The 14,332-nt window shown below is 34.8% G+C and overlaps 1 protein-coding gene across 7 annotated transcripts in view; it reads left to right on the top strand.

The window, feature by feature from the left end:
• The window catches only part of HDAC9 (histone deacetylase 9), a 988,950-nt gene that overhangs the window by 921,850 nt on the left and 52,768 nt on the right, over positions 1 to 14,332 (top strand). The window lies entirely within an intron of this gene.

Here is a 14,332-nt window from a genome sequence, read left to right on the forward strand (position 1 = left end):
AGTCTTATTAAGGTCCGGCTTCTAGGCCTTTCTCCCTTCCCTCTCTTCCTCTCTTCCTGCTGTGTCCTGTTGCCTAGGCTCAGCTGCTTGGATTTCAGCAGCAGTGGCTACATTTAGTGATTGTGTATGTTGATAATCCTCCAAGATGACTTTTTTGCTCCAAAGGTGCTGAAAAAGTCTCTTGAATTGGCTTAAAAGTGTTGACAACCCCCACTGAGGTGAACTCTTGAGGTGTTGTCTGAATTGCTCATCAGGGGTGTGTTTGTATTAGATTGTGAACGGAGAACTCATTTTACCATATTTTTCATCCTCCAGATTGTGTATGGCTGACTCCATTGGGGAACTGGTGTGAATCGAGGAAAGCTTACAAGCTCCTAAATAGTTGCAAGTCATGAGTAGAGAAAGGGAGAAGTGAATACAGGGAAAATAATCCAGAACAATCTTTTTCACGGTCTTCTCTTAGACTTTGAAACCTGTCCACACTCTGAAAGAGAGTGGATAATCTAAAGAGTTAAAATGTTTTAAAGAAAGGGAGAAGTGAATACAGGGAAAATAATCCAGAACAATCTTTTTCATGGTCTTCTCTTAGACTTTGAAACCTGTCCACGCTCTGAAAGAGAATGGATAATCTAAAGAGTTAAAACGTTTTAGAAAATATTATTTGAAGATACTCTGTATCGTAGATGTGGCATGTGGATTTGTATTTCTTACAAGCTTATGAGAAGTAGAGCCGAAGTAATTGTGGAGTTTTCTGCTTATTTAGTTTAGCAAATGCCAGTTAAAGTAGAAGTTATCTGGATAATTCAGAACTCCATCATGCAGGTCTTCTGTACTGTTTGTCTTTAGGCTTTTCAGAAGGTGTTAAGGGGAATGTAGACGGGGAAGCTGGATGCTTCATAGGGTTCTGGTTACCAATAAAACAAAGAAAGCATTTCTTTTCAGTGGTGAAGCAAATATGTTATGACATTCATTTATCCATCTATTCATTAAATAGTCTTTTATCAGACTTAAATGTTATACCCATAAGTTCTAATACAATAAAAGTAAAAGAAATATAAACAAAGTATTTGGGGAATGTAATGTCAGACCCTTTATTTTTAACTGTGTGAGGACAGAAGAATATTTTAATAGAGGAAGTAACTTTTAACTTTGGTCTTGAATAAAAAGTGTAATCTGACAAGCTAAAATCTAAGCAAAGGAGTTCTCTCTTAAAATAGAGATACCTAGATAAAGATGTTAGGATTTCTTGGAATTGTGGCTGGCTCTTTGTTGAGTTTGTTTTGACTTTGGCAGAGGAGAGACTACTTTGAGTGGAGTAACAGTAAATAATGAGGGTGGATCAGTAGAGTGGAATCCTGTAAGGAATTAGAATTCCTATGGAAAATGTGGAAGACTTGAACAAATGAGTTCTATTCTTGGGGGTAAAAAAAAAAACAGTGTATGATTTTTGAATAAGGCAGTCTTCTACCAAAAAAGAAAAAAGTTTATTGAGGAAGTAGGTTTGATTCCTGTGTAGGGAAGATTCCCTGGAGAGGAGGGCATCACAATACATTCCAATATTCTTGCCTGGAGAATCCCTTGGACAGAGGAGCCTGGTGGGCTACAGTCCATAGGGTCACAAAGGGTCAGATACGATTGAAGCTACTTAGCATGCACGCATGCATTGAGGGAAATAATCATTAGGAACAATTTCCCTCAATTATCAACCAACAAAATGACAGTCTATCAGTGCAATGTTAGGGCTGGCTTTTTTTTAAATTAATTAATTTTAATTGGAGGATAATTTTTTGACAATACTGTTGTGGTTTTTGCCATACATTGACATGAATCAGCCATGTATACGCATGTGTCTCCCCGTCCTGAACCCCCGTCCCACCTCCCTCCGCACTCCATCCCTCTGGGTTGTCCCACAGCCCTGGCCTTGAGTGCCCTGCTTCATGCATCAAACTTGCACTGGTCATCTATTTTACATATGTTTCAATGGTATTTAGAGCTTCCTCTTAATGGCTCATGAGACCTAAGTGTGTGTCTCTCCACTTAAATCTGAGTTCAGTGATATCACATTGTTAGCTTGAAATAAGCCCCGGTGGGAGTATTTACACCATGGCAATCAGCAAATGCTATGAATACAAATTACAGCTATTTTTGAGTCAGCTGTTAAACAGTTAGCACTGTACCACTGCTACATGATATGAAATGGGTCTTCTTAGCAGAAAAGTCAACATTTCAAAAACAGTATAGTAAGAATACTGTTCTACTTAACAAAAAGTTAAGATAAACACATGCAAATCATCAGACTAAAGAAGAGAAAATTAAAAAGCCAGTGAGGATAAGACAAGAATCACAGACAATGAAACATGAGGACTTACAAAATGTAGCTATCAGATTTAAACTTATTTTGTAAAACAGGGACTTGGAAACAAGATTTTTTGCTTATAAAATGAATTAAGCTTTTTTTTTAATCAATTATGGATGTCTAGATTATGGACATTATGTTAGGAAACTACACACAAAGCACTGACCACACATCCCTTAAATGTTACTGAAACTTCAGTTTAACACGCACATTTTAATATATGTAGTATTTTCCTAACTCAGCTGTGCATTTTGAAATATTTTCTCATTATATTGCAAAGTTACACTCTAACCTCAATGTTTAAACAAAATATCAATAGTCTGAATTATACAACTATTTGTACTCATTATCCTTTTTCTAACAGGCCATTATTCCTCCTCCTTTTTACCTGTAAGTTCATTTTTAATTATTTAGTTATTGTCATAGATAGTTAAATATGCCACTGTGTCCAAACTTTCCAGTTAAGTATCATGGAAACTGTGGTATTACTATTTGGATATGATACTAAACAGAGGCACTTCCTTATGGTCTTCCTCCTTCCATTCACTGGCTAATACATTGTGTAAGCTACATGTCTCTGAGCTGCAATAGCTTTGGGTAGAACTCACGTAATAGAGTAATAACCACTGTAATAATCTGTTAGGCTAGCCCACTTGTTCCTGTTATTTTTTAAAGGAATCCTTCAGTATCTCCTGTGAATTGAATGTCCATGACTGTACCCTTTGCCTCTTGGTCCTCCTGATATTCTCATAAGATATGTTAGGCTTATATCACGTCCCTTGGCCAGAGATGTTTCTTTATTGCTGTGTGATGTCGCCATTGTCTGTATGAAGGTAGGTTGCAGGCAGATTCAGTCTGAATAATCTCAGTAGTCTGTCAGTATAGTAACTTGATGATCTGTAGAATCTGTTCTGATTTACTTTCCCCCCCATCTGTTTAGTCAAGGATTTTAATGACTCCAAATGAGTAAAGAGTTATTTGGAGAATGACTCATGAATCACAATATGGATAAAATTATATCCAGATTTACTTAAGCAATCAAATTAAACATATACAACTAATTGCAGACATCTCTAAGATAATTATTTAAATGATAGCTGGGTTTTAACCACCAATCCCTCCTCACTAGGGAATTGAAAATAGTTCATCAGCATGGAGGGTCAGGTCTATATGACAGCCTGCTGCCCTTATCCTCTTGGTCTTGATCATCATATTCTTCCAAAATTCCACAATATCTTTGGTCCGGACAACTGAACGCTTTCTCTGTTTCTTTTCTGAGTTGCTTTGCATGTTATAGGGGACTTTCAGTTCCCTTTGTAAGTGAATTTGTGGCCTGTATTTAAGAATATAACTTGTTCTTGCTGCAAAATCTATAATCTCACTTTTTTTTTCTTAGATGTGCCATAATATAGTAGAAAAAGCATGGACTCAAGAAGTAGAAGTAGACTTAGTTTCCCTCTTCCCTTATGCTAGAAAACATAGTCTCTTTTTAAATTGCTTTTAATTATTCAATATAATATTTATCCAGGAAACTGGTTTAGGCATGAATGTACAACTCAGAAATATCACAAATACGACACATATATAACCATCAACGGGGACAATAATTTCAGTACCTCAATAGTTCACATACACACTTTCCCAATTAGTACTTCCTTTCTCTTTTCTGAACGTAACCAGGTTTTTAGTTCTGAACATAAGATTTTAATTTGCCTGTTCCTGTTTGTGAGATTTATATACATGAAATCATACTATAGATACACATACCTTTGCATCCAACTTCTTTTGCTCAACATTGTGGGATTAATCCATGTTATTGCAGCTAGCTATAGTTTCTTCATTTTTATTATTAGATTCTATAAAAAGAATTTCCAGGACAATGTCATGATTTATTTATCTATTCTACTTTTAATGAATGTAGGGAATTTTTTTTAGTTTAGGGACCATTAGTAACAGTGCTGTGATAGACATTTTATATATCTTTTTGGTACATTTGAACACACATTTTTGTTCAGCATATATCTAAAGGTAGAATTATTGCTGGGTCATGAAGTATCCATATATGTATTTTTTTGTAGAAAATATCAAACTGCTTTCCATGGGGGTTGTCACAATTCATACTCTATCAGCAGCATAATACCTATTTCCATTATTCTGTATCCCACCAAGTCTTGGCATCAGCAGACTTTTTAAATTTTAGACATTTTATTGGGTATATAGTAGTATATAATCATGGCCTTGTTTTTCCAGAATACTAATGAACTTAAGCAGCTCTTCTGTTTATTATTTGTACATCCCTAGTGGAGAAGGCAATGGCACCAGTACTCTTGCCTGGAAAATCCCATGGACGGAGGAGCCTGGTGGGCTGCGGTCCATGGGGTCGCTAAGAGTCAGACACGACTGAGCGACTTCACTTTCACTTTTCACTTTCATGCATTGGAGAAGGAAATGGAAACCCACTCCAGTATTCTTGCCTGGAGAATCCCAGGGATGGGGGAGCCTGGTGGGCTGCCGTCTACAGGGTCTCACAGAGTCGGACACGACTAAAGCGACTTAGCAGCAGCCGCAGCAGCAGTGGCTCAGATGGTAAAGAATCTTCCTGCAATTTGGGAGACCTAGGTTTGATCCCTGGGTTGAGAAGATCCCCCGGAGAAGGGAATAGCTTTCCACTCCAGTATTCTTGCCTGGAGAATTCCAAGGATAGAGGAGCCTAGCAGGCTGTAGTCCAGGCAGTTCCAAAGAGTCAGACACAACTAACACTTTCACTTTTTCACCTACTGAAGAACGTATTCAGGTTTTTTGTTTACTTTCAGACTATCTTTTTTTTTTTTTTTTTTACTGATTTAAGCAGCTCTTTGTAGAGTCTGTTGCTGGTCTCATATGTTGAAATATTTTATGTCCTTTCACCTTCTTAATCATGTACATTGGTAAATAGTACTACATTGAAAATTACTTTTATTTATTAATCATTTCCTTTAGGATCAATTCTTTTTGAATTCTTTCCATTTATTCCAAATCCTGAACGTATTCTGTAATCTCGTCTTAAAGATTTTGCCTGAACATTTAGATGCACATTCTTCAGGAGTTGAATATGTATATAGCGTAACATAGAAGTTAAGTTTTTTTAAACTTTTTCTTGTGGTATAGGTGATTTACAATGTTGTGTTAATTTCAGGTGTACAGCCAAGTGAATCAGTTATACATGTATTCACTTTTTAAAATTGATTTATTTTTTATTGAAGGATAATTGCTTTTATGCCATTACAGAGTATTGAGTAGAGTTCCCTGTGCCATACAGCAGGTTCTTATTAGTTATCTATTTTATGTATAGCAGTGTGTGTGTATGTTTGTCTCAATCTCCCAGTTTATCCCTGTTCCCCCATCCCCTGGTAACCATAAGTTGTTTTCTACATCTGTGATTCTGCTTATGTTTTATAAATAATTTCATTTGTACCCTTTTTTTGGATTCCACATGTAAGTGATATATGATATTTGTCTTTTTTGGACTTACTTAGTATGACAGTCTCTTCAAGTGCATCCATGTTGGTGCAAATGGCATTATTTTGTTCTTTTTCATTGCTGAGTAATATGCCATTGTACAGGCTTCCTAGATGGCTCAGTGGTAATGAATCTGCCTTCTAATGCAGGAGAAGCAGGTTCGATCCCTGAGTCAGGAAGATCCCCTGGAAAAGGACCACTGTAGTATTCTTGCTTGGGAAATCCCATGGACAGAGGAAACTGACAGGCTAAAGTCCATGGGGTCACAAAAGAGTTGGACATGACTTAGTGACTAAACAACAACAATAATGTACCATTGTATATATGTACCGTATCTTCTTTATTCATTCCTCTGTTGATAGACATTTAGTTTGCTTCTATGTCCTAATTATTGTGAATAGTGCTGCAATGAACATTGGGGTACATAAGGTTTTTTTAACGTGAACATATATTTAATCTAGTACCATATATTGAAAAGACCATTCATTTCTTATGGGTCAGCAGTGGTGTCTTTCTACATATATACATGGAGACTCTAAACTTCTCCACGGGTCTCATTTTCTATCCTTGTGACATTGTCAAACTATCTTTACTTCATAGTGGTATAGGAAATCTTGATATGTGGGAGAAGAAATCTCCCAGTTTGTTTTTCTTCAAAACAGTCTTGGTTACATTTGTCCCCTCTGTGTTTTTGTATGCAATTGTAGAATAACCTTGTGCAATTTCATACACAAGTGTTAATCTCTCAGTTGTGTCCAACTCTTTGCAACCCTGTGGACTGTAGCCCACCAGTCACTTGTCCATGGCATTTTCCAGGCAAGAATACTGAAATGGGTAGCCATTCCCTTCTCCAGGGGATCTTCCCAATCCAGGGATTGAACCTGGGTCTCCTGCATTGCAGGCAGATTCTTTACTGTCTGAGCCACAGAAATATATGGATTTAGTTCACCATTAAAGGCAGAGATTATCACATAGTAATAAAAATACTGTTAAAAGGCACACTTCCTGTGATATAATGACAAAGAAAGTTGGAAGATAAAAAGTGAAGAAAAAGTTAAACTACAGAAATACACAAAGGAAAACTTACATGGCTATACCAGTATCAGTTAAGTGAACTTTAAGACAAAGAAAAAACAACTAGAGATATACGGTTCACAGTTCAAATATTCTGTTAACTGGTAAGATAAAAAATTCAAAGTTATAATTTAATAACAGAGCTTCAAAACATAGCAAGAAAACATTGAATGAAACAAATGGAAGGAATAATTAATACCACAATCATAGTGATAGACTTTAAGATACCTCTTTCAGTAGCTGATAAAGAAGACAGTAAAAAGGGGAGTATGTATAAGATTTAAGCACCTCAATAAACATGCCTTAATTGAAATATATAATTGGCCATACCCAGTAACTGCAGAATATCATTCTTTTCATGGACACTTGTAAAGTTTTCAAAAATAGATTATTATATTTGTGGATGTACTGCAAGTTTCATTAAATTTCAATTAATTGATTTCATGCAGAGTATAATATCATAGTGAAACTAAACTAGAATATATATTACATAACATAAACAAATAGAAAGATATCCCACATTCATGGATTAGAAGACTTTATATTGTAAAAATGCCCATACTGTCCAAAGAGCTAGAGATTGGATTACAATTCCTATCAAAGTCCCAATAGCATTTTTTTACAGAAATAGAAAAAAAATTCTAAAGTTCATATGTAATCACAAAAGACCACAAATGAAAAGGCAATCTTGAGAAAGAGGAGCAAAGTTGGAAGCTTAATGTATCCTGATTTCAAAAAAATTACAAAGCTACAGTAATCAAAATAGAAATAAATCCTCACATATATGTCAACGGATCTTCAAAAGAGTGCTAGGAATGCAAAATGGAGAAAGGGTTGTCTCTTGAACAATGATATTGGGGAAACTAGATGTCCACTTATAAAAGAATGAAACTGAAACTTTATCTGGCTCCATACACAAAAATAAACTGGTAAGAGTTAAATACTTTAACATAAGACCTCAAACTATACAAATCCTAAAAAGAAAATAAGGGTTAACTTTTGTGACTTCGCTCTTAGCAGTAATTTCATGGATATGATGCCAAAAGCACTCACAACAAAACAGAACGAGCCAGTGAGACTGCATCAAACTAGAAAGCCTGTGTACAGCAAAAAAGAGAATTAACAGAGAAAAACAACAACCTGTTGGGTGGGAGAAAATATTTGCACACTGTATATCTGATAAGGTGTTCATATCCAAATTATATAAGGAACACTTAACAGCTCAGTACTAAAATATAATAAACCTGATTTTTAAATGGGCTAAGGATTGAATAGACATTTCTCCCAAAAAGATATGTTAGTACAAATCACCATCAGTTATATGAAAAATGCTTAGCATCACTCATCAGGGAAAAGTATGTCAAAACCACAATGAGATATCACTTCCATGTGTCATAATATCAGGATGACTATTATAAAAAATGGAAACAGTGACAGATTTTATTTTCTTGGGCTCCAAAATCACTGCAGCTGGTAACTGAAGCCATGAAATTAAAAGACGCTTGCTAACTGGAAGAAAATCTGTGACAAACCTAGACGGCATATTAAAAATCAGAGACATTACTTTTCCAACAAAGGTCCATATAGTCAAAGCTCTGGTTTTTCCAGTAGTCATGTATGGATGTGAGAGTTGGACCATAAAGAAGGATGAATGCCAAAGAATTGATGCTTTTGAACTGTGGTGCTAGAGAAGACTCTTGAGAGTCCCTTGGACTGCAAGGAGTTCCAACCAGTCAATCCTAAAGAAATCAACCCTAAATATTCACTAGAAGGACTGATGCTGAAGCTCCAGTACTTTGGCCACCTGATACGAAGAGCCAACTCACTGGAAAAGACCCTGATGCTGGGAAAGACTGAAGACAAGAGGAGAAGGGCGTGACAGAGTATGAGATGATGGGATGGCATCACCAACTCAATGGACATGAGTTTGAGCATACTCTGGAGATAGTGAAGGACAGAGAAGCCTGGCGTGCTGCAGTCCATAGGGGTTGCAAAGAGTTGGACACACCTGAGCGACTGAACAGCGCTATTAAGGAAAAAAAAAAAAAAAAGACAACAGGTGTTGGCAAGTAAATGGAGCAAGTAGAACTTTTGCACTCTGTCAATGAAGATACAAAATGGTACAACTGCTATGGGAAAGAGTAGAGCGGACCCTCAGAAAGTTAAATGGAGTACTACCATGTGATCCAGCAGTCCCACTTTAGGATATTTATTCAAAAGAATCGGAATCAGGATCTCAAAGAGATACTAGCACTATGAACATTGCAGTGCTATCCACCATAGCCAAGATATAGACACAGCTAAATGTCCATTGACAGATGACTGAATAAGCAAATGTAATAGATGCATACAATGGAATACTAGTCAGTGTTTAAAAGGAAGCAAATTCTTCACTATGCAACAACATGGATAAACCTTGAAGACATTATGTCAAGTGAAATAATCCATTTGCAAAAAGACATACATTGCATGATTCCACTTACATGGTATATAAAATAATTAAATCCATAAAATCAAATAGTGGAATGGTGGTATCAAGGGATGAGGAGAAGGGCAATTGGGGAGTTATTAATCCATGGGCATAAGATTCCATCAAGCAAGATGAATAAGCTCTAGAGTTGTCCTCTACAACATGGTACATATAGTAAGTAATAATGTATTGCATACTTAAAAAGTGTGTTAAGTAGTTAGATCTCATGTTAAGTATTCTACAATACAATTAAAAATAAAATACTGATGATACAAAATAAAAAATAAGACTAAAAAATAAAGTGGTTGTATAATTTGAAATAAAAAGACAAATAGAAAATCTATATTTGGAGATTTCAAAATACAGTCTCTCATGTGTCAAAAAAAATCATGGTAAAAATTAGTATTTTGAGCTGAAGTATTATGGAACTATAACCTGAATTTACAGACAAATGTAAGCTTTAAATGCATATATTGAAAGAAAGCTTAAAATTACAGACAGAAACACAGAACTCAAGAAATTAGAAAATCAAAGCACAAATTAAACATGGAGTGAGTGAATGAAATATAAAGAAACAAAATAAAAACAAGCATACAATATATAAGATTAATAATGTCAAATATTAGTTCTTTGAAATAGTTCTCAACATTGATAGATTGGTTGAAACATTGGAAAGATTGGTTGAAAGAGAAATCCTACATTACCACCTCTCTGAATGAAAAAGGGAACTTTACTAGAGATTTTAATGTATTAAAAGGAGTATAAGAGAATTGTTTTTTTAAAACCTCATGTAAAAGAAAATTGAAATTCTATTTGAAATGGAAAAAATCCTTGTAAGAATATAAGCTTGCAAAAACTGAATCAAAAAGCCAGAAAACCTGAACACTACTATAATTAACAAAATTGAATCTTCAATACTAAATATACCTGCAGAAAACACCAGACCCATATGGCTTCATCAGTGTATTCTGCTAATAATTTACATTGTTTTAGACTAAAGGGAAAGATGGGAAAAGAATATTTCACAACTGTTTTTTTTTTAACTAGTATAATACAGATACCCAAACTGAAAATAATTTTATAAGAAAAGAATATTACAGGAAAATTGTGCTCATAAAGATAGTAATTAAAACCCTGTACAAAATATTAGTAGTTCATCATTATCTTAAAAACCCATAATTGTGTTTAGGCCACAAATGTAACATATTAACATTCCAAAATTAGTTGTTATAGTTCACCACATTAAGGGGATGAAGAAGAAATGTGACCATTTCAATAGATATTTAAAAATTAGTTGAAAAATTAAATACTGAATTATGAACTACTTTTGGTAAACTGGGAATAAAAGGGAAATTTATTAACTTGGTAAAGGATATCTACAAATATTCTATAGTTTGCTTCAAATTTAAAGGTGAAGTCTGAAAAGTTTTCCTTGAAATAAAAAACATGACAAAGGTGCCTACTCTCACTGCTTCATTTTACCATTATATTTGTGGTCCCAGACAGTGCAATAGGGTAAGAAAAAGAAATTAAAAAATAGTAAGATTGGAGTGGTATAAATAAATCATTATTCATAAGATATGACTGTATATTTAGAAATCCTATACAAAATCATTTATACATTATTAGAATTAATAAGTTTAACAAAATTGATTAATTTAAAAATCAGTTAAAACATCAATTAAAATCAATTATTTTGATTTAAAAATGAATTATCTTTGTTGATTTTCCTGCTCTTTTAGTCTAAAAACATGCCCTGATTATGGCAGGCAACTAAGAGGAAGAATCTGCTCCATTTAGGCTAGTTGATTTTGGAGAGCCACCTAAAGCCTATCTCCCATGTTTTAAGGGTACCTGGTGGGTCAGACATTAAAGAATCTGCCTTCAATGCAGAAGACCTGAGTTCGGTCCCTGGATCGGAAAGATCCCTTGGAGAAGGAGATGGGAACCCATTCCAGTATTCTTGCCTGGAGAATTCCATGGAGACTTGGAATTCCATGAAGACTTCAGTCCATGGGGTTGCAAAGAGTCGGACACGACTGAGTGACTAACACTTTAACTTGTTTTCTTTTTCCCCATGTTTTCTTTCAATTAATCCTTTCTCCATTCATTCAACTTTTTTTTTTTTAGTGCCTATTATATACTAGGCCCTATCTTTGCCTTTACATTGGTTACAACAAAATAGAGTATGACACACATGGCTGATTACAATACTGTGTGTTGAGTAAACCAGAGTATTTGTGTGCAAAGGAGACAAGGAGGTGGAAGCAATTTGCTCTATCAGAGGATTTTAGACAAGAGTTCAGAGCAGGCAGTGTTTGTGTTAGTCCTTGAATGCTTTAGTAAGGTTTCAGTTCAAAGAAGGATGGGGAAAATAAAATTCAGAGGGAACAGAATACATAGAGGTGTAAGAGTGTAAAAATACTTGGCATATCTGAGAAATGTAATATAAAAGCTAAGATTAGTTAGTAGATCATTTGCTTGGTTGATGTGTGCATCTATCCTCGCGTACCTGTTATATTTTGTAAAATCTGATTAGCTTTTTTTTCTGTTCTTTTCTGAATCATGAAAATGATAGAGATGATTTCCTTGTCTCTTAAGTACAAAGTAAGTTTTGAGCTTCTCCAAGAATACCCTTGCCTATTTCCATTAGTGCCAGCAAAAATGATTTTTGATATTTTAAATGATCTGGTTCTAAAGAATCTAAAAATTATTTATTCACAACATTATAATGGCCACAACTTTTATGATGCATTAAAATAGCTATAGTACTTAGAAATTACATGGTATGTGCAACTTAACAAACATCATCTGAATTGTATTAATACAGTATTGTAACTTTCTGTAAAAGATACAGAAAAATAAATATCCCTGTATTGAGTCTGAAAATCTATATTAAGAATTGCTGTAATGATTGCATTTAAGCTTTAGATATAGGAAATCTAGACGAGAGCTTCAGATGTCAAGAAGTTGTGTTAAAATCATCTAGTATATCCTACAACTATTATTACTTGATGGAATTGTGCAAAAAAGATGGCAGGATAGGTGTGATTTCCTACATCTGCATCTGTTTTATCTAGTATAAAACATGAAGAAGTTCTTGAGTTTGCATAAATATTGCAATACTTCCTTATTTATCTTTTAATAGTTCTTACTCACATTGAGTAGCCTCATTGCCAGTATTTTTGCTACATATTATCAGCCAAACTAAATACATAATACAGCTTTACTGTATATTCTTTTTTCTCCAATTTTATAAAATATGACTTTAATATTTTATTACAGCTAGTTATTAGATTTTACTAATAATGACCAATACTCATAAATATTTATAAAATAGATGCTTTAGTCACATATTTTAGAGCTTATAATTGTGAATTATTAAATCAGCAAACTCTTCTAGAGAAGATAACTCAATTCTGTGGTCCTCTAGACAAGGTTTTAATTTTATGAAAACAGAATCTAAATGTTGCTTGCCTTCTTGCCAACTGAGAGTATTACCCACTGCCTTCTCAGCAGAGCTACTAGAGAAAAAATAAAGAACCTACATTGAGAACCATGTGAATTCAACTCTGTCTATGTGTATACATTCAAAATGAAACAAATTGGGCAATTTACTGAAGGTTAAATCCTTTAAATGACATTCACCTAAAACATGCAGGAAAACAGTTTGGGAGGCTTAAATTATCAATGTAATTGCCTTAATTCTCTAGGTTACTTTCATAAATAGACACATCTTTATCGTATCTAACTGAGGATTCCAAATTGGAGGTTTAGGGCTGTTTGTATTTTTACTCTTAACACCCTGAATCACCTTTATTTTCTACATAACCTAAGTCCTAAAAATAGCCCACAGACCTAATGTGAGAGCATTCCAGAACTGAGGTTTTCACGTTCATGCTCGGCTGTAGCTCCCGTTCCAGGAGCCAGCGCCTTTCAGCGTGTCAGCATGTCCACCCTGAAGTTGCAGGAAAGCTTTTCTAAGAACCAAATATGCTGATACAATGTTGTGCCTTTGTTCTTAAGTACTCGAACACAGAATGATATTTCAGAACGTTTTATTAAGAAAGTCTACCTGATTTCTATGAAAAATTTTTCTCTAAGCCCCGAGACAGAAGTGAAAGGAAAGATTATTTATGAGCAAGGTAGCTCAACCCTGTCTAATTCTTGGGTAAGAGTTTTCCAAGTAACCTTCCGTTTATGATTCAGGAGTTCCTCTGAGTTAAGAGGGTGTTACTAGGGTAACATATTTTTTTAAGATACTATCTGAAATACCAAATTTTTTAAAATGATTTTTAACCAATTTTAAGTGGTTAAAACTGCAGAACGTTTCACTATGTTTTTTTTTTTTTTTTTCTTTCCCCTCTGGCCAAACTATATTGCAAGTAAACCTTTTGATGTTTTAAAAGTTTTTCTTAGGCAGCTAAGAAAAACACCCTGGAAAGTTATATTTAGTGAATCTACCCACGTATAAATATCCCTGAGCTAGTCTGCTATCCTATGGCATCTGGAAGAAAGGTGTTATTGTTGTAGATTCCATGACTGAAGTATAGAATAATCAATTCAAAGAGACCCTGGGGGGAAGATTCACTCGCATATGCTGTGGAAACTTGGAATCTGAGTTTTTTATATTCTTTTTTTTTTCCCTACAGATGAAGGGATATAGATGAATTCATGGTTTAGCACAATGTCTAATGACATCATTTCCCATTCTTGCCTTATAATAGTTTGGTATGTTTGAGACTACTAGCTTTAAATTTACCAAAAAAGCTTTTTTTGTGGTTGTCAGTCCCTTTTTTTACTATTACTTTCCTTGCTTTCTGGGTCACAATAGCTAGACAGCTATTTTGTTTGCAAGCGCTCTGGCTGTGTAGTTCGTCCTGCTCCACACCAAGCCATATCACCAAGGTATTCCCCAGGGATGCATCATGAGA

The sequence above is a fragment of the Bos taurus genome, chromosome 4 (genome assembly GCF_002263795.3).
Source record: "Bos taurus isolate L1 Dominette 01449 registration number 42190680 breed Hereford chromosome 4, ARS-UCD2.0, whole genome shotgun sequence".
NCBI lineage: Eukaryota > Metazoa > Chordata > Mammalia > Artiodactyla > Bovidae > Bos > Bos taurus.